The 21893-nt window shown below is 48.7% G+C and overlaps 1 pseudogene; it reads right to left on the bottom strand.

Moving 5' to 3' along the window:
- Window positions 1-21888, bottom strand: LOC130392396 (endophilin-B2-like; annotated as a pseudogene).
- Window positions 21889-21893: the final 5 nt, after the last annotated feature.

Consider the following 21893-nt stretch of genomic DNA (forward strand, 5'->3'; position numbering starts at 1 on the left):
TAAATATGTAAACATCATGACCAGACTGTCTGGTTCCAGAAGTAGGCTGCACATCCGTGGCACAAAGTTAAATAAAACATAACATTAACAATAATCCTTATTAGTAACCTCAATGATATATATATTATTGGATACCCCCCCCCCCCCAGACAGAGCGCTCCCATGGCAGGTTAGTGGACTTCTCTGATTGGCTAAAAGAGGACCTGGGCAGTTTGGCTCTGCTGTGTTTGAAGACAAATGCACACAAAAAAGTCAGTTAACATGTGATAGGACTGTTCCTAACTAGGATCAGTCCCATCACATGTTAGCTAACATCAGTCCCATCACATGTTAGCTAACATCAGTCCCATCACATGTTAGCTAACATCAGTCCCATCACATGTTAGCCAACATCAGTCCCATCACATGTTAGCTAACATCAGTCCCATCACATGTTAGCTAACATCAGTCCCATCACATGTTAGCCAACATGAGTCCCATCACATGTTAGCTAACATCAGTCCCATCACATGTTAGCTAACATCAGTCCCATCACATGTTAGCTAACATCAGTCCCATCACATGCTGACTAGGATCAGTCTTAGAGCGCGTGTGTGTGTGTGTATGCGTTCGTGTGCGTGTGTGTGTGTGTGTGTGTGTGTGTTCAGCTGAGCAGCTCCAGGTAGGTGACAGGAACTCTTCCTCTGTGGTTTTCTCTCTCTCCGATCAGCCAATCAGAATCCATCCCAGGCACTGTATACACTGTAATCAGCTGAGAACACAGACACACACACACACACACACACACACACCACACACACACACACACACACCACCACACACACACACACCACACACACACACACACACGTTTAGACTCTGGTCTACGGGGGGTCCAGGTGGTCCTGGTCAACGGGGGGTGGTCCTGGTCTACAGGGGGTGGTCCTGGTCTACGGGGGGTCCAGGTGGTCCTGGTCTACGGGGGGTCCAGGTGGTCCTGGTCTACGGGGGGTCCAGGTGGTCCTGGTCTACAGGGGGTGGTCCTGGTCTACGGGGGGTCCAGGTGGTCCTGGTCTACGGGGGGTCCAGGTGGTCCTGGTCTACGGGGGTGGTCCTGGTCTACGGGGGGTCCAGGTGGTCCTGGTCTACGGGGGGTCCAGGTGGTCCTGGTCTACGGGGGGTCCAGGTGGTCCTGGTATACAGGGGGTGGTCCTGGTCTACGGGGGGTCCAGGTGGTCCTGGTCTACGGGGGGTCCAGGTGGTCCTGCTCTACGGGGGGGTCCTGCTCTACCTGCGGTCCCCCCCCCCCGGTCCTCACCTGGTCTGCGTAGAGCGACAGCTCCGAGGCGTCGGCCGCGTCGTAGTCAAACAGGACCCGGGCGCGGCGGCTTCCTGGGGGGGGGCTGGGGGGGTCCCCCCCTCCCCCACTCTGCTCCCCCTGCTGGCCAGAGCCCCCCGCGGAGCCGCTGGTGGGGGTCAAGGGTCATCAACATCTTTAAGTAGAGCGTAGTACTGAGTAGTACTGAGTAGTGCTGAGTACTACTGAGTAGTGCTGAGTAGTACTGAGTACTACTGAGTAGTACTGAGTAGTACTGAGTAGTGCTGAGTACTACTGAGTAGTGCTGAGTAGTACTGAGTAGTGCTGAGTAGTGCTGATTAGTACTGAGTACTACTGAGTAGTGCCGAGTAGTACCGAGTAGTACCGAGTTGTGCCGAGTTGTGCCGAGTAGTGCTGAGTACTACTGAGTAGTACTGAGTAGTACTGAGTAGTGCTGAGTACTGCTGAGTACTACTGAGTAGTGCTGAGTAGTACTGAGTAGTGCTGAGTAGTGCTGAGTAGTACTGAGTAGTGCAGCGTAGTACCGAGTAGTACCGAGTTGTGCCGAGTAGTACTGAGTAGTGCTGAGTACTACTGAGTAGTACTGAGTAGTGCTGAGTAGTGCTGAGTAGTACTGAGTAGTGCTGATAGTGCTGATTAGTGCTGAGTACTACTGAGTAGTGCTGAGTAGTACTGAGTAGTGCTGAGTAGTGCTGTTTAGTACTGAGTAGTGCTGATTAGTGCTGAGTACTACTGAGTAGTGCTGAGTAGTACTGAGTAGTACCGAGTACTACTGAGTAGTGCTGTTTAGTACTGAGTACTACTGAGTAGTGCTGAGTAGTGCTGATTAGTGCTGAGTACTACTGAGTAGTGCTGTTTAGTACTGAGTACTACTGAGTAGTGCTGAGTAGTACCGAGTAGTACCGAGTTGTGCCGAGTAGTACTGAGTAGTACTGAGTACTACTGAGTAGTACTGAGTAGTGCTGAGTAGTACTGAGTAGTGCTGAGTAGTGCTGAGTAGTACTGAGTAGTACTGAGTAGTACTGAGTAGTGCTGAGTAGTGCTGAGTAATACCGAGTTGTGCCGAGTAGTACTGAGTAGTGCTGAGTACTACTGAGTACTACTGAGTAGTGCTGAGTAGTACTGAGTAGTGCTGAGTACTACTGAGTACTACTGAGTAGTGCTGAGTACTACTGAGTAGTGCTGAGTAGTGGTGAGTAGTGCTGAGTAGTACTGAGTACTACTGAGTAGTGCTGAGTAGTACTGAGTAGTAATGAGTAGTACTGAGTAGTGCTGAGTAGTACTGAGTAATGCTGAGTACTACTGAGTAGTGCTGAGTAGTACTGAGTAGTGCTGAGTAGTACTGAGTACTACTGAGTAGTGGTGAGTAGTGCTGAGTAGTACTGAGTACTACTGAGTAGTGCTGAGTAGTACTGAGTAGTAATGAGTAGTACTGAGTAGTGCTGAGTAGTGCTGAGTAATGCTGAGTAGTACTGAGTACTACTGAGTAGTGCTGAGTACTTCTGAGTAGTGCTGAGTACTACTGAGTAGTACTGAGTAGTACTGAGTAGTGCTGAGTACTACTGAGTAGTGCTGAGTAGTGCTGATTAGTACTGAGTACTACTGAGTAGTGCCGAGTAGTACCGAGTAGTACCGAGTTGTGCCGAGTAGTGCTGAGTACTACTGAGTAGTACTGAGTAGTACTGAGTAGTGCTGAGTACTGCTGAGTACTACTGAGTAGTGCTGAGTAGTACTGAGTAGTGCTGAGTTTGGTACTACTGAGTAGTGCAGAGTAGTACCGAGTTGTGCCGAGTAGTACTGAGTAGTGCTGATACTACTGAGTAGTACTGAGTATGCTGAGTAGTGCTGAGTAGTACTGAGTATGCTGAGTAGTGCTGATTAGTGCTGAGTAGTACTGAGTAGTTCTGAGTAGTACTGAGTAGTGCTGAGTAGTGCTGTAGTACTGAGTAGTGCTGAGTAGTGCTGATTAGTGCTGAGTACTACTGAGTAGTGCTGAGTAGTACTGAGTAGTGCTGAGTAGTACTGAGTACTACTGAGTAGTGCTGAGTAGTGCTGATTTGAGTACTGAGTAGTGCTGAGTAGTGCTGTTAGTACTGAGTACTACTGAGTAGTGCTGTTTAGTACTGAGTAGTGCTGAGTAGTGCTGTTTAGTACTGAGTAGTGCTGAGTAGTGCTGATTTGCTGAGTACTACTGAGTAGTGCTGAGTAGTACTGAGTAGTGCTGAGTAGTACCGAGTACTACTGAGTAGTGCTGAGTAGTGCTGTTTAGTACTGAGTAGTGCTGAGTACTACTGAGTAGTGCTGTTTAGTACTGAGTACTACTGAGTAGTGCTGAGTAGTACCGAGTAGTACCGAGTTGTGCCGAGTAGTACTGAGTAGTACTGAGTACTACTGAGTACTACTGAGTAGTACTGAGTAGTGCTGAGTAGTACTGAGTAGTGCTGAGTAGTGCTGAGTAGTGCTGAGTAGTAATGAGTAGTACTGAGTAGTGCTGAGTAGTACTGAGTACTACTGAGTAGTGCTGAGTAGTACCGAGTTGTGCCGAGTAGTACTGAGTAGTGCTGAGTACTACTGAGTAGTGCTGAGTAGTACTGAGTAGTGCTGAGTACTACTGAGTACTACTGAGTACTACTGAGTAGTGCTGAGTAGTACTGAGTAGTGCTGAGTAGTGGTGAGTAGTGCTGAGTAGTACTGAGTACTACTGAGTAGTGCTGAGTAGTACTGAGTAGTAATGAGTAGTACTGAGTAGTGCTGAGTAGTACTGAGTAATGCTGAGTAGTACTGAGTACTACTGAGTAGTACTGAGTAGTGCTGAGTAGTACTGAGTAGTACTGAGTAGTGCTGAGTAGTACTGAGTACTACTGAGTAGTGCTGAGTACTAATGAGTAGTGCTGAGTAGTGCTGAGTAGTACCGAGTTGTGCCGAGTAGTACTGAGTAGTGCTGAGTAGTACTGAGTAGTGCTGAGTAGTGCTGAGTAGTGCTGAGTAGTGCTGAGTAGTACTGAGTAGTAATGAGTAGTACTGAGTAGTGCTGAGTAGTACTGAGTAGTAATGAGTAGTAATGAGTAGTGCTGTGTAGTACTGTGTACTAATGAGTAGAACTATATATTAATCTGTAGGACTGAGTAGTACTGTGTAGTAATGAGTAGTACTGTTTAATAATGAGTAGTACTGAGTAGTACTGTGTAGTATGAGTCATACTATGTAGTAGTGATGCCGAGATGACGCCTCATGAAACGTCAAAGCCTCGCAGCCAGATGAACCATCAAAGTGGTTCGACCTCGAAGCTTCTAATGAGTACGCTAGGGACACCTAGTGGTGAATGAAATTATGATGAAAGAAAGAGTTTCCTGTGATGACGTGATGTTTGCTTCGTACAACATCAAAACATTTGAGAATTAAAGTCATTTCAGCGATACGTGTGAGTGTGCCGTTCATAAATATCTCCCGAGCTCATGGTAGAAAACAAATCATTTGACAAAGATTTTAAGTCATCCCGGGCAAAATAGAATGTCTTATCAACTACAGTAGCCTACTAATAATTGTAATAATATAACTAAATGATGACTGAGAATGAGTGTGATTAATTACATAGCCATTAAAGTGATCTTGGAACTGGGAAGTGTCTTTTTTTTTGTAAAAATGTGCCAATTGTGAACCCATATCGCGGAACAGCCCGAGATGAATCCTCGAACGTCACACGCTACGTCATTTCGCCGATACGAATCAACTCGATACGGCTTCGCAGGGGGAGGAGCCAAGGTACTCGACACACGCCTCGATGCCTCGATGCAAGCATAACATCACTACTGTGTAGTACTGATTAGTAATAGTAGTACTGAGTAGTACTGTGCAGTAGGGTGTAACGGTACAAGTATTAGTACCGAACCTTCACGGTACAGGCATTTCGGTGCGGTTACAGAGGTGTACCGCGGTGCGTAAATGTGGCGTACATAGCGCTAATATGGCGAAGGTAAAGGCTTGTTTTGCAATGCAGGATTTAAAACTTGAAGTCGGAGCACCTCCCGGGCCGTTTAGCCAAAGTATACTACTCCTATACTACTCCAACTCCGTAATCCGCTCAGCAGCTCTCCGTCGGGATGTCGGATACGAAATGCAATTCGCCGCCCGATCGATCTTATATGTTGACTACAAACCATGTAAGCAGTGTTGTAAATAAACTTTCAAAGCTTTTCAAATCTTATTTGGTGTTTTATTGGTTCTTAAGGTGCAAAGTAAACGATGAACAAAGTAATTAAGGTGCAAAGTCAAACCACAGAATTGATTCAGGAAATGATTTCGTTGGAGGACCAATCACAGCCCTTGCCGTCTCTGTTGCGTCGACCAATAGGTCCATGGCGTCGACGGATAGTTAAATATATTGGATGCGCACCTAAGCTACGGGGAGGGTCTCCGACAGGCTCTCCGCTATGGAGAGGGCTCTCCGTGTCTACGTACAGCACTTTAACATGCACACGCTTTTGAAAGGCACTGTCATGCCAAATTTGTACCGGCTGCCAAATTTGTACCGGGCGCGTCATCCATACGTAATCCATTCCAAACCTGCCTGGCAACAGATGATCGCGTCGTCCAATGACGTGAAAGGTTCACGAACATTCGCGAACCTTCTATCTAGCGATCCGTTATCTGTATTGTGCTATTTCGTCCTTGACCTGCTTTAAACACTCAGTTAACTTGCCAAATTTGATTAAACAATTAAATACAATACAAATATAAAGTAAAAACAAGTGTTATCTAGCGATCCGTTTTCTGTATTATGTTATTTAGTCTTTGGCAACATGAGCGCGAATGTTTTTTGAAACCCGCTTTAAACTAGGGTGACCAGACGTCCTCTTTTTCCCGGACATGTCCTCTTTTCGAGACCTAAAAAATGCGTCCGGCAGGGATTCCAAAAACGTCCGGTATTTTGCCTCGTCGCAAAAAAAAACAACAAATATTATTGTTATTATTATTTATTTTTTTTTTTTGCCTCGTCGCATATTTGTGTTTCTGGGTCTTTCACATAACCTACTAGTTATTACCATTGTATATGTCTATGGTTATTACGGCCTTCCAAGTTCTGGAAATGGTATCTCCCTTACGTTCCACCTTCTTGCGCGAGCTGACTGTAGAGAGAGTCTGTCATTGGGCGACCGATCTCATGTGCTCGTTGAGAAGGTGCCGTGTATAGACGGAATGAAACCCCCACTGAAGTACGTAGGCTCACGATACAATTGATTGATTAAACAATTAAATACAATACAAATATAAAGTAAAAACAAGTGTTATCTCGCGATCCGTTAACTGTATTATGTTATTTTGTCTTTGGCAACATGAGCGCGAATGTTTTTGGAAACCTGCCCGGCAACGGAAGACGCGATCGTGTGCTGCCATGCAGGTTTGGAATGGATTACGTATGGATGACGCGCCCGGTACAAATTTGGCAGCCGGTACAAATTTGGCATGACAGCACCATCCAGGTGTTACTATCCGCTGCTGTGGAAAAAAAAAACGAGCTGTTCAAACCGAGCTCACAACACTATTTCAACAACCCCTGTCTGGGAATTCAGAAATGCAAATGCCATAACCAAGTTTATTGGTGTTTTCATTGCTTCTATCTACGGGTTGAGAAACAAGCAGTTTTTTTTAATTTTCCCCTTAACTATTAACCGTACCGTATCGTGACTTAAAAACCGAGTTACGTACCGAACCGTGACTTTTGTGTACCGTTACACCCCTACTGTAGTAATGAGTAGTAGGCTACTGTGTAGTAATAGTTGTAATGAGTAGTGCTGTGTAGTACTGTGTATTACTGAGTAGTACTGTTTAGTATGTGTACTGCTTCTGTCCTACTACGCTAGTGCTAGCTGCTTCTGTCCTACTACGCTAGTGCTAGCTGCTTCTGTCCTACCACGCTAGTGCTAGCTGCTTCTGTCCTACCACGCTAGTGCTAGCTGCTTCTGTCCTACCACGCTGGTGCTAGCTGCTTCTGTCCTACCACGCTAGTGCTAGCTGCTTCTGTCCTACCACGCTAGTGCTAGCTGCTTCTGTCCTACCACGCTAGTGCTAGCTGCTTCTGTCCTACCACGCTAGTGCTAGCTGCTTCTGTCCTACCACGCTAGTGCTAGCTGCTTCTGTCCTACCACGCTAGTGCTAGCTGCTTCTGTCCTACCACGCTAGTGCTAGCTGCTTCTGTCCTACCACGCTAGTGCTAGCTGCTTCTGTCCTACCACGCTAGCTCCTTCTGCAGGTCCTCCATGTGCAGGTGACACTGCTTGTAGTACGCTGCCTGGGCCTCCACAAACTCGTGCAGGCAGCGCAGGTGGTTCACCTGACGACAGACACAGACAGGTGGTTGACCCAACAGACAGGTGGTTGACCCAACAGACAGGTGGTTGACCCAACAGACAGGTGGTTGACCACCTGGAGGGTAAGACGTACGTGTGTGCTGCTGATGTTCCCCAGCAGTAGTTTGGTGACCTCCGCCTGCTGGTCAAACTCCGCCTGCGCTCGCTGGAGCTCATCTCCAGCCTGCAGACCAGAAGCCTTTTAGAAATAGAACACACTCAAATAATGAAGATAATAAACCGTGCCTACAGCACTAACTAAATGGCTACATAGAATGTTTACGTTTTGCAACCAATTGGTTGGGTTGTAAGCAAAGTTTACACCGGTCTTCACCTGAGGCAGTAGTTTATCATCAATGCACTTCCTTCCTATCAGCTCCCCGCTGTAGTTTATCATCCCCTCCCTGTTGTAGTTCCCTCCCCTCCCTGTTGTAGTTCCCTCCCCTCCCTGCTGTAGTTCCCTCCCCTCCCTGTTGTAGTTCCCTCCCCTCCCTGTTGTAGTTCCCTCCCCTCCCTGTTGTAGTTCCCTCCCCTCCCTGTTGTAGTTCCCTCCCTCCCTGTTGTAGTTCCCTCCCCTCCCTGTTGCAGTTCCCTCCCCTCCGTGTTGTAGTTCCCTCCCCTCCCAGTTGTAGTTCCCTCCCCTTCCTGTTGTAGTTCCCTCCCCTCCCTGTTGTAGTTCCCTACCCTCCTGTGGTAGTTCCCCCCCTTCCTGTTGTAGTTCCCTCCCTCCCTGTTGTAGTTCCCTCCCCTCCCTGTTGTAGTTCCCTCCCCTCCCTGTTGTAGTTCCTCCCCTCCCTGTGGTAGTTCCCTCCCCTCCCTGTGGTAGTTCCCTCCCCTTCCTGTTGTAGTTCCCTCCCCTCCCTGTTGTAGTTCCTCCCCTCCCTGTTGTTGTTCCCTCCCCTCCCTGTTGTAGTTCCTCCCCTTCCTGTTGTAGTTCCCTCCCCTCCCTGTTGTAGTTCCCGCCCCTCCCTGTTGTAGTTCCCTCCCCTCCCTGTTGTAGTTCCTCCCCTTCCTGTTGTAGTTCCCTCCCCTCCCTGTTGTAGTTCCCTCCCCTCCCTGTGGTAGTTCCCTCCCCTTCCTGTTGTAGTTCCCCCCCCCCCTGTTGTAATTCCCTCCCCTTCCTGTTGTAGTTCCCTCCCCTCCCTGTTGTAGTTCCCGCCCTCCCTGTTGTAGTTCCCTCCCCTCCCTGTTGTAGTTCCCTCCCCTTCCTGTTGTAGTTCCCTCCCCTTCCTGTTGTAGTTCCCTACCCTCCCTGCTGTAGTTGCCCCGCCCCTCCCTGTTGTAGTTCCCTCCCCTCCCTGTTGTAGTTCCACCCCTCCCTCCCTGTTGTAGTTCCCGCCCCTTCCTGTTGTAGGGTTTTTTGTTGAAGCATGAGGTTCAGGGGTCAGACTCACCTTTTCAACTTCCTGGGTCCAGAGCTGTTGGAGGATGAGAAGAATTTTGAGCAGTTCTCAGAAAAAGAAGAGGAAGCCTGACCCTAACCCCGACCCCAACCTAACCCCAACCCCAACCCCGACCTTAACCCCAACCCCACTGAAGTGGCGAACCCTTTGTTCGCCCTATATTCCTGAGGCAGAGGTAGTCCGACACACATTTCTTGGGAAGCACGCACAGAGAGTGTTTAACTTGGTGTTGATTCATTTATTAAGCAATAACTCCGGTTGACTTTCCAGGAAATAACTAAACAAACCTCCAAACAATGTAACTGAAACTGGCCAAAACAGGGTCCTTCGTATTGGACAAAAAGGGCTTTTCAATGTAAAATAATCTGTCAAAAATGCGTCCAATAATACGAAATAATGCGAATTAATGCAAACTAATGCGGTCAGAAAACTGTTGGCTCTCTGCCTTCCAAACCTGAACAACAGTAATTAGCCTGCCCTCTGTGAGGGCCTCCAATAGGCTCCAGGTAGAGCGTGACACACCTACTTCTCCAGGTGACACAACGGACTAATCACAAAATGCATAAATATACATATGAATGAAAGTTTGATTAATATTTCATACACTTTATAATTCTTAACTCATACTTTTAGCCTTAGACTCAAAATATATTTACTGACAAATATTCAACACAAAAGACCTCTAAATGGCTCCAACACCCCAACCCCAACCCCAACCCCCACCCCAACCCTGACCCCAACCCCAACCCTGACCCCAACCCCAACCCTAACCTCAACCCCCACCCCAACCCTAACCTCAACCCTAACCCCAACCCTAACCCCAACCCTAACCCCGACCCCCACCCAAACCCCGACCCTGACCCCAACCCCGACCCCGACCCCAACCCCAACCCCGACCCTCGCCCTAACCCTAACCAAACAGGAGCCCCGGTATCAGGACCAGACACACTGGTATATAACATAAGATACCAGGCACCACGCAGACCAAATGATGCACGCTTTACCCCCGGGGAGAGAACCTTTTCCAGTCTCGTCGGCATAACAAACCACGGCAGCCTTTGAGGAAGACCAAGGATGGGGTCTGATGAAGAAGGTCCCATTAGGTCGTACTTGTTTGGGCTGATAACCAACTATGGAAAATACAATTGTGTAATGATTTAAGTTGTGCGTTTGAATTAATAGTTGTGTCATTGAAATATGACACAAACCTCAACTCCCTGTCTGCTCTCCACAGATACACTTTCTACATGTTGCACCACCTACCCTGAGTCAGACACCACCCTACCCTGAGTCAGACACAACCTACCCTGAGTCAGACACCACCCTACCCTGAGTCAGACACAACCTACCCTGAGTCAGACACCCACCCTACCCTGAGTGAGACACCACCTACCCTGAGTCAGACACCACCCTACCCTGAGTCAGACACCACCTACCCTGAGTCAGACACCACCCTACCCTGAGTCAGACACCACCCTACCCTGAGTCAGACACCACCCTACCCTGAGTCAGACACCACCCGACCCTGAGTCAGACACCACCTACCCTGAGTCAGACACCACCCTACCCTGAGTCAGACACCACCCTACCCTGAGTCAGACACCACCTACCCCCAATCAGACACCACCCTACCCTGAGTCAGACACCACCCTACCCTGAGTCAGACACCACCTACCCTGAGTCAGACACCACCTACCCTGAGTCAGACACCACCCTACCCTGAGTCAGACACCACCTACCCCCAATTAGACACCACCCTACCCTGAGTCAGACACCACCCTACCCTGAGTCAGACACCACCTACCCTGAGTCAGACACCACCTACCCTGAGTCAGACACCACCCTACCCTGAGTCAGACACCACCTACCCTGAGTCAGACACCACCTACCCTGAGTCAGACACCACCCTACCCTGAGTCAGACACCACCTACCCCCAATCAGACACCACCCTACCCTGAGTCAGACACCACCTACCCCTGAGGCGCTGGCAGACAGGACGTAGTTCCGAGGTCTGGTCTCCTGGAAGTCAGGCTGCGTCTACAGAAACAGAAATAGAGTCTTAGATGGAAACAACATCAACAAGTCCTGACCTCCGGACAGGGTGACCCGGGCTGAACAGGGTTAGGGTAGAGACCAGAGTCCTGACCTCCGGACAGGGTGACCCGGGCTGAACAGGGTTAGGGTAGAGACCAGAGTCCTGACCTCCGGACAGGGTGACCCGGGCTGAACAGGGTTAGGGTAGAGACCAGAGTCCTGTACCCCGGACAGGGTGACCCGGGCTGAACAGGGTTAGGGTAGAGACCAGAGTCCTGTACCCCGGACAGGGTGACCCGGGCTGAACAGGGTTAGGGTAGAGACCAGAGTCCTGTACCCCGGACAGGGTGACCCGGGCTGAACAGGGTTAGGGTAGAGACCAGAGTCCTGTACCCCGGAAAGGGTGACCCGGGCTGAACAGGGTTAGGGTAGAGACCAGAGTCCTGTACCCCGGACAGGGTGACCCGGGCTGAACAGGGTTAGGGTAGAGACCAGAGTCCTGTACCCCGGACAGGGTGACCCGGGCTGAACAGGGTTAGGGTAGAGACCAGAGTCCTGTACCCCGGACAGGGTGACCCGGGCTGAACAGGCCCCGGGTAGAGACCAGAGTCCTGTACCCCGGACAGGGTGACCCGGGCTGAACAGGGTTAGGGTAGAGACCAGAGTCCTGTACCCCGGACAGGGTGACCCGGGCTGAACAGGGTTAGGGTAGAGACCAGAGTCCTGTACCCCGGACAGGGTGACCCGGGCTGAACAGGGTTAGGGTAGAGACCAGAGTCCTGTACCCCGGACAGGGTGACCCGGGCTGTACAGGGTTAGGGTAGAGACCAGAGTCCTGTACCCCGGACAGGGTGACCCGGGCTGAACAGGGTTAGGGTAGAGACCAGAGTCCTGTACCCCGGACAGGGTGACCCGGGCTGAACAGGGTTAGGGTAGAGACCAGAGTCCTGTACCCCGGACAGGGTGACCCGGGCTGAACAGGGTTAGGGTAGAGACCAGAGTCCTGTACCCCGGACAGGGTGACCCGGGCTGAACAGGGTTAGGGTAGAGACCAGAGTCCTGTACCCCGGACAGGGTGACCCGGGCTGAACAGGCCCCGGGTAGAGACCAGACAACGACCCCTCCCAACGGCCCTGCAGGTCGGGGCTTGGGCGATGGGCTGAGGGACGGGTAGTTAGTACCTCTGACTGCCTTACCGACAAGTGGGATGCCTGCAGCGCCTGAAGCAACCTCATCAGCGACCCCAGGGGGGGAATGTCTGCGGAAGCTGAAGTCAAGATCGAGAATTGGATGCGGGAATGTTAGACCACTATACCAAACTGGAAAATTGGCACAACTGACCAAAGAAATGCAGCGGTACAACCGAAGCATTGTTGGTGTATGTCAGAGCCGGGTGGATACCTTTGGAGAAGTAACACATGCCACTGGAGAGACCTCTCTCTATTCAGGCAACCCCAAAGAAGAAGACCCACACACACAGGGAGTAGGACATCACAGCCAGGTTTACATCAAAAGACGCAGTATCACATTCATCCAATGCTATGCTCCCGCCAACACTGCTTATGAAGTAAGAGAGACCTTTTACCAACAACTACAGGCTTTCTTCCAGAGCACTCCCAAAAAAGACAAGATTGTAATGGGAGATCTGAACGCCAGAATTGGAAAGGATAACGCCGACTGGAGAAGAGCGGTGGGACGGAGGGACCGGGGCAGCGGGGGGAGAACGGGCTCTCCTCCGCCAGCTTGTGCCCTCAGGCGGTAAGGGCATGACAGGGCTCTCCTCGGCCAGCTTGTGCCCTCAGGCGGTAAGGGCATGACAGGGCTCTCCTCGGCCAGCTTGTGCCCTCAGGCGGTAAGGGCATGACAGGGCTCTCCTCGGCCAGCTGCTGGGCCCTCAGGCGGTAAGGGCATGACAGGGCTCTCCTCGGCCAGCTGCTGGGCCCTCAGGCGGTAAGGGCATGACACGGCTCTCCTCCGCCAGCTGCTGGGCCCTCAGGCGATAAGGGCATGACACGGCTTCCTCCATCTTCTGCGTCAGCTTTTTAATGAATCGAAGTTTCTCGTTTCCCGACGGCGACAACCATAAACAAAAAGAAAAAAAAAAGAAATGTCTATGGCGACAACAACACGACCTCGTCTCCTTCTACTTCTGGCTCACGTCCCCCGGCCGCAAGATCTCGCGCATGTGCAGAACGCGAAATCCGATGTGCGATACGATGCTGGTTTACATGCAGGTAGAAAGCCGACTATGAACGAGTTATCTAGGTGTTCTTACCCGATCTCGCTTGTCAGTTCATGTACCGATATCTGTCCGAAGTTGATCAGGTAAAGGTGTTTACATGCATTTTAAACGTCCAGGGGCCTGTACTACGAAGCTGGATTAGAGGGTTAGCGAGGTATGTTGAGCTCAAAGCCTGGGTTAGCTGGACCACGAAAGTCGATCTCTTTAAGCGTCGCTGTATCACCAGGGTGACTTATGTTCACAACCAAACCTGGTCGGGAGCAGGTTTTCAGCTTAGTCTACCCGGAGATCGGCTACTTATATCGGCGTGCGCAGCTTCCTAGCCCCTCCTCCGACAATGGAGTCACCATTTGTGGGTGTTCCCGTGGACCTCGGCGCACTTATCGTACAGGCGCCTCTCCGGAGACAGAGGGTTTTTTGGGACAGAACCGATCCCTTGGCATTGTCTGACGATATTCTTTATGAGAGATTTGCGTGCAACAATAAGTGTACTGTAGTATGTCTGTAGTGTGTCTGTGTTTCAAGTTCGAAGGTGGCCCAACGTTCAATGTATATTAACCTTGGATAGTCAAGTGCCGTGTTGTCCATTATCCCTTATATAACCGCTATGTCAGTGACACAATTAGGCCTAATCATTTTTAATTGTACAACTTCATATTATAGCTGTGACAATTGTTAAGAAAAATCACCTCCATAGTCGGAAAACCAAATCATAGGCTAGATTCACCTGAAATTATTCAAATGGATGCTTACAATTTACCACATTGAATAATATTTTTATATATATTTTTGACTTGGCCCAATGTTCGTAGGAGCGTGCTGGCACCACATCTATGGGGGTAAAAGGCATGATGATACATGATGATACATGATATTTTTTAGACAATATGCAGAATCTCTCACTTACAAATTAACACGGTCGGCTATTTTTTGCCAGCACGCCACCCTAGCCATATTATGGGCAACCGTGTTCCCCTTGGCTGTGATTTGAACTTTGAATTCCTCGTAGGAGTTCATAATAATACACTGCTCGCCTTGGGAGAAACACACCGCTCTCGCTCGATTAATTTTGCGTAAGAGTGAGTCAAATGACGCGATATCGCCCCTTTTATGTGAACGCACATTGAACCTAAAGCGGAAAACCTGGTTCAACTAATTGAATCTAAAGTGAGCGTTGTGGAACCATTTAACTCTGATTGCGAGTTGCGTCTCTGTCGAGCCAGGTTTTCCCAAGAAAGTCTGGGTATGTTCAGCGAGGTTCGTGGTATACCCCCCTGTTGAGTTCTTACTTGTTTATTTACCGGATAATGACTCAGCACGAAAACGCCCTGACAGATGCAACATGGATTGAGATCTAATCTAGGCGAGAAATCATAGCAACGCTCATAACAGGAAGAAACGCCTCTGACAAGATTTCCAAGAAAAGAACAGGGTGGTCCGTGAAAGCTTCAAGAGGGACCATTAAACAGCAACGCAGGAGCTGGACACTGAAGAAGTCCTCCATAGACTGCCCCCAGGAGCTGGACACTGTGAAGAAGTCCTCGATAGATAGACTGCCCCCAGGAGCTGGACACTGTGAAGAAGTCTTTCATAGACTGCCCCCAGGAGCTGGACACTGTGAAGAAGTCCTCCATAGACTGCCCCCAGGAGCTGGACACTGTGAAGAAGTCCTCCATAGACTGCCCCCAGGAGCTGGACACTGTGAAGAAGTCCTCCATAGACTGCCCCCAGACAGAGGAAGCAGAAAAAGACCACTGTGGTAGGATAACTATGGAGGAAATAAGGAGAGCCAGCAAAAAACTGAATCTGGGCAGGGCACCAGGGAAGTATAACATACTGAACACAGTTAACAGATAGGACTCAGGATAAATGTTGGGAAGACCAAGGCCATGATGCTCAACACCAAAACCCACCAACTATCGTGATCGAGGAGCAACCCGTGGAAGGCGTGGCCAAGTCGGTATACCTGGAGCAGCATCAGCACAGCTGGAGGAGCTGATGAAGATGTCGAGCTACGCATCAGCAAAGCAAGACATGCCTTTAGAGCACTCTGACCTGTATGGCTCTCTTCCCAGCTCTCCAGAAATACACCAACATCAGAACCTTCAACACAAATGTAAAATCTGTCCTTCACTATGGGTGTGAAACCTGGAAAACCACCAAACCAATCATCAAGTACAAGTGATTATTAACAACTGTCTACCTGCAGGTTTCAGCAAGTCAAATTTAAGACTTTTTAAGACCTTTTTAATACCACCTAAAACACACGATGTTGGGGGTTGGCAAAAGCGGGCCGACTTCAGGTAACGGACGTCTTCCAGCAAACTGTCTTTGTTATGCTGTTAGCAAGAAAGAAGGCCTCTCTACATGTCCTTCCTGAAAAGCTCCTGAGAAAAAAAAAAAATAAAAATAGTCCTGCCCCGACAAATTTAAGACCTTGAGTTACAGTATTTAAGACCAGCATATGACATTTGTAACGAATTTAAGACTTTTTAAGGCCTCAAATTTAAAACGTGAATTTAAGACTTTTTAAGATTTTTTTAAGGATGCGCGGACACCCTGATACAAACTGAGGATTTGGCCTACAATATCAAATGTAGACCTGCAGAGACGCATGAACCAGGAGCAAATCCACATTGAAATCAAATCCAGAAAGTGCGGATGGATCGGTCATACACTTAGGAAGGATCCGAGGAATATAGCAAGACAAGCTCTGGACTATAATCCCCAAGGCAAGAGGAAGTGATCCAACTGGAGGCGGTCCAAGCCTTGATGAAACTGACCAAGACGAACCTCCTGGCCAGAAAGCAAAGCCATCGCCCTGAGGAGGGTGAGGCGGAGATCCAACGGTGGATGCCCTGTGCTCCCAAAGGGGCCAGGGGATTAAACAAGAAAGAAGATAGATCTGAAAATAGGTTTACATTTAACTTTACATTAGCTTTTCCTTTTTATATTCCTCAAACACTAAGAGAGACAGACAGGCAGAGAAAGAGACTTGACAGACGCCCAGAGAGACAGCACAGCAGAGGAGACACAGGACACACAGGCAGACAGGCAAACTGGCAGACAGGACAGACAGACATACGCCAGGCAGGCAGGCAGGCCGAGGCAGGCAGGCATGCAGGCAGGCAGACAGGCAGGCAGGCAGGCAGGCAGGCAGACAGGCAGGCAGCAGCAGCACGGCCAGGCAGACAGACAGACAGACAGACGACAGACAGGACAGACAGGACAGACAGCCTACAGACAGACAGGCAGGATTGCAGGCATGCAGGCAGTGTCAGGCAGGCAGGCAGACAGACAGCAGACAGACAGAAGGCAGCAGGCAGGCAGGCACATGCAGGCAGGCAGGCAGCAGGCAGGCAAGGCAGGGCAGGCAGGCAGGCAGGCAGGGCAGGCAGGCAGGCAGACAGACAGACAGACAGACAGACAGACAGACAGACAGGCACGGCAGGGCAGGCAGGAAGGCAGGGCAGGCAGACAGACAGACAGACAGACAGACAGACAGGCAGACAGACAGACAGGCAGGGCAGACAGACAGACAGACAGACAGACTCACTGCAGCTCTTGCTCTCGGCGGCCTGGGCTCTTCCTCAGTCGAGGCCTTGCCAGGCGTCCATATCCAGACGGCGGTTCTCCAGCAGACCGGACGTTCTTTCTGCACCCAATCACCAACCCAGACCTTAACCCAAACCCATCACCGAGATCCAATCACAAAACCCAGACCTTAACCCAACACCATCATGAGGTCCAATCACAACCCAGACCTTAACCCAACCCATCCAGGCAACTCCTTAACTTTAAGGTTAGGTAATATCTACTTAAAAGATATTGGGTGTCACATAGAAGGTACAGAACAGAAGGTGAAACAAAAGAAATGTGGCAAATGGGTCTGTTGCTCACGGTGATGAGGCTCCAGTCGCCCTCCAGGAAGTCTCTCAGTGGGCCGATGAGAGCCACGGCTGAGACCTGGGAGAACTCCCGCTCCGCCCGGCCCAGACGCTGCTCACACGCGCCCACCAGGAGCAGGCCCCGGCCTACACACATTCTTTAACCATTAATGTAGCTCAAAATATCACCAGACCTCTGCAGTAGCATGACGAAACACAGACTGTATAACAGCTGGATGGGAGACTGCAGTCCGCCGGATGAACTGAAAGTACGTATAAAGGTCACACGGTTTATGTGTACAAAGTTCATTTTGATGATTCAGTTCTGGAGTCAGTATTTCTCATTCAGAGATGAAAAAATATGGAGAACTAAAAGGAAAAAAAAGGTTAGACAGCACCCTCTATGCATGAACGGCTGCACTACAAGCTAATCACAGCTACACTACAAGATACAAAAGCGATGAGCTACTAACAGCTACACTACAAGCTACTTAAGGGCTACGATATAAGCTAATTACACCTACGCTGCAAGCTAAAGCCCCTCCGCTACGAGCTATGGCACAAGCTACATAATCTACAAGCTACTAACAGCTACACCACAAGCTAGCTAAAAGCTACACTACAAATGCTAATCACAGATACACAACAAGCTTCTAACAGCTATGCTACATGCGCTATCGTCCTACAAGCTAGTAACCAGCTATGCTACAAGCTACTAAAAGCTCGCTACAATCTATGCTACAAGCTACTAAAAGCTAAGCTACAAGAACTAAGAGCTACCCTACAAGCTATTCTACACGCTATTCTACAAGCTACTAAAAGCTACGCTACAAGCTACTAAAGCTACGCTACAGTTTCCCCGCAGGGCTCACCGTAGGGCCAGCTCTGGGCCCAGGGACCTGGCGGCGTCCTCCATGTGGCGGCCTAGCAGCTGGCCGCTGGCTGGCCTCTGCGGCGCCAGTGCGGTCCAGCTTCTCATACAGGAAACTCCCTCCATCACGGGACACCTGAGAACCACAACCGAGGTGGCAGGAGGACACAGGGGTGTGGCGCCATAACACACCGTTATAATAGATTAGTGCCTGTCAAGCGTTCAATATTTAATTAATGTCATAGTTAACTCACGATTAATCGCGACGCAATCGCGATTAATCGGCAAATGTTTTTTTCTATGCTAAAAATCCCTTGATTTCTTTATCAGATTATTTATTTATTTATATTTTAATGCTCTTATCAACATGGAGAAGTGCATCGGCTTGCCTTGTGCAACATTTTTTTTATGGATAAAAACATTGGCATATACTGATCAATTAAACGATGAACATACAAACATACTGCCTTGAACATAGCAGTCAGGCTACTGCTCCTTTGTTTTGAGCCAAAGAAAAAAAAAAAAATATATATATATATATATCTGTAAAAAAAATGAAGGAAGTGCGTTAATGCGCGAGTAAAAAAATTACGGCGTTAAAATTGGTTTGCGTTAACGCCGTTAAGACGCGTTAACTGACAGCACTAATAATATCTATATATATATATAGATATACAGTAATTATGTGTATAGGGCTGGGTATCGTTGCCAATTCCTAAATCGAATTCGATTTCGATTCATAAGTTCTGAATCGATTGATCACGATTCAATTCAATCTGCTCTTAAATAAATGAAAATGGCTCAACCTGTGTTACAAAATACAAATGTACTTTATTTTTTTCCTCTCCATCTAAACAACAGGTTTTAAGTGCAAACTTGTAGAATGGACAGTTTAAACTTGAGCTGTAAACAAAACTGTCTCAAGCCTCACAAAGTGCAATTTTGAAATTAGAAAGGATAGGCAAGTGAAAGTGTACTTGAACTACAACATTCCATCACTGCAATTGCATTAGCATTTATTAAAGTGCAAAAATAATAATAATTGTAGCAAAAACAAAACAAAAAAAATTAATCTCGTGCCCTATGAATCGATATTGCAAGAACATATATGTATATATATTGTAATATATTCATGGGAATCAGTTTGTCTGGCCGTGTACACACTGTGCTGTCTGTGGTAGAAAAGGGCATTATCAGAACATTACATGATTGATGGGCATAATTTTGGCCTGTTAAGCCCTCATGGTGATTAAGGGCTATACAAATAAAATTGAATGGAATTATGTTGGGTGTTGACATTACCAGAGCAGTGACATCATCAGAACATTGACATCGTCAGAACAGTGACATCGTCAGAGCAATGACATCGTCAGAGCAGTGAGTGACATCGTCAGAGCAGTGACATCATCAGAGCAGTGACATCGTCAGAACAGTGACATCAGTCCGAGCAGTGACATCATCAGAGAAGTGACATCATCAGAACACTGACATCATCAGAAGCAGTGACATCGTCAGAGCAGTGACACATCAGAGCAGTGACATCAATCAGGAACCACTGCATCATCAGAGCAGGACATCATCAGAGCAGTGACATCATCAGAACACTGACATCGTCAGAACAGTGACATCATCAGAGCAGTGACATCGTCAGAAGCAGTGACATCATCAGAACACTGACATCATCAGAGCAGTACTCACCAGTGTCGTCCACTGAAGCGGGAGATTAAAACACAAGTTAGATGAATCACTGAATAAACGGACAACTATGATAGCATCGGATCACGTGGCAGTAGGTAAGACTGAAGCCTCATATTTATACTTAAGGGGTGAGTTTGTAATTTTGGACACAGGGCCTGATTCCCAAAATAGCCTTGGTGTTCTTTATCATTGGAGACAGTTTTGAACAATGTCATTCAGTCCTTCTAGTGTTCAGGTTCAGCCTCGTGCTAGGCTAGCGCACGGTAACGGGCAATGCTAGCCTGCTAATAAACCAGGTCTTACCAACTCCGCGTACGCCCGAGGCAAATCAATTATAACGCCAGACTATAGATGTAAATGTCTGTGTTGATAGAATAATGGTAGAAATAAAACCAACCTTGCATTGCATGAAATCATCGCATTTTGAGGGACTGACTTTCCTCAGCAGCAGCAGGAATTTAAACCTAGGGTATCCAGTCGCCCGCTGCCGTAGCCTACTACCAGGAGTATAACCACTGCTGCTGAGACAGCAGCAATGTCCCCCAAAATTGCAACGCAATGCAAGGTTGGTTTTATTGCTAAACATTATTCCATCAACACAGACATTTACAATCTATAGTTGCGTTATAGTAGATTTGCCTCGGGTGTACTGCGGAGTGGGTAAGACTGTTGTTATTAGCAGGCTCGATTGCCCTGTACCCCTGCGCTAGCTTATCACAAGGCAAACTCTGCAACTAGAAGGGACTGAATGAAATGTGTCCAAACTGTCGCAATGATCAAGTAACACCAAGGGCTAACTGGAATCTGCGCCCTATGTCCAAAATTCACTGAACTACCACTTTAAAGCAGCTGTGTGGAAGCTTGTTTGGGCCGTTCTGTGAGTGGGTTTGGATGAGGAGGGCAGGGCCATTCCGTCAGCCATTTAATGGAGGAATGTGCTGCCAGTCAACTGAGGACTGCCCCGGCTCCTAGTTTAGGCCAATCAGGGAGCCTCTTTCATGAAGGGTTCAGGGAGCAGACAGGATGTTTAGTTTCCAGATCCCTCGTCTTAGGGGCAGTCGGGTGTTGGTATGACGTGTTATTATCCTTCACCATATGTTATGTTCCATGTGTAATATGGGTAAATAGACTGCATTTATACAGCGCTTTTCTAACCAGTGGCCACTCAGTGCTTTACATAAGGCCTCACATTCACCGGTGGGTGTGTCAAGGGGGAGGGGGGGGGTCACTTGCTCAGGAAAATCTCAAGCTAGGAGGAGCCAGGGATCGAACTAGTAACCTTCCGGTTACCAAGTCAACCCGCTCTAACCTCCTGAACCATATGCCGCCCATGTTCCACAATAAGGTGGATAAGGTTCCTTCGTGCTGTTATGTGTTATTAGTCCAGGTGACCGAGGGGAGGAAGGCTCCGTACCGGGAGTGGGCCGCAGCAGCACTTCGGTCTGCCGGCAGATCCTCTCGGTCCGAGAGCCGGGTGACGTCGGCGCGGCCCGCCAGCCGCTCGAGGTCCGCGTCCGGCTCGGTTCCCGCTCGGCCTGACCGAGCCGCTCCTCCGTGAACTGGACAGTTGGACCATAAAATAAGGGAGCAGTACTTTGAGAGAACAGATAACACACCAGACCCCAAACTCAACCTGGGTCTCATTATCTAGTTCTACTAAAACTACAACCATGGGACTGAGAACTACTGCAGTCAGAACATCAACTATTGACTCCATAGACATTATAAGATGCTCCTTTTTTATAAAACGACTTGTTGTGGTGTACAGTAAGCAAGGACAGCGCAGTCTAACATCCCATAATATATTAATATGATCCAGATGTGTTTCAAATCCCAGACAGATCGTGATTAGCTCCCTGCTAATGCTCAAGGAAAGGTTTTCGTTTTATAGCATTCGCAAAGGACTTCATTTGTCTAATCGAAACATAGAAGTCCTTATTCCTACCTGTACCGCCCGTGTGAAGAACACCCCGGCGCCAGAAGCCAGTTTCTTCATGTTGAAATCCATGCTGCGACTGGAAGTTTGTTTCTGCTGCGTCTGTTGATGCTGCAGACTGCAGTCTGACGGTGAGCCGCCAGGGGGCGCCGCGGA

Source organism: Gadus chalcogrammus, chromosome 11, assembly GCF_026213295.1.
Source record: "Gadus chalcogrammus isolate NIFS_2021 chromosome 11, NIFS_Gcha_1.0, whole genome shotgun sequence".
In the NCBI taxonomy this organism is placed as follows: Eukaryota; Metazoa; Chordata; class Actinopteri; order Gadiformes; family Gadidae; genus Gadus; species Gadus chalcogrammus.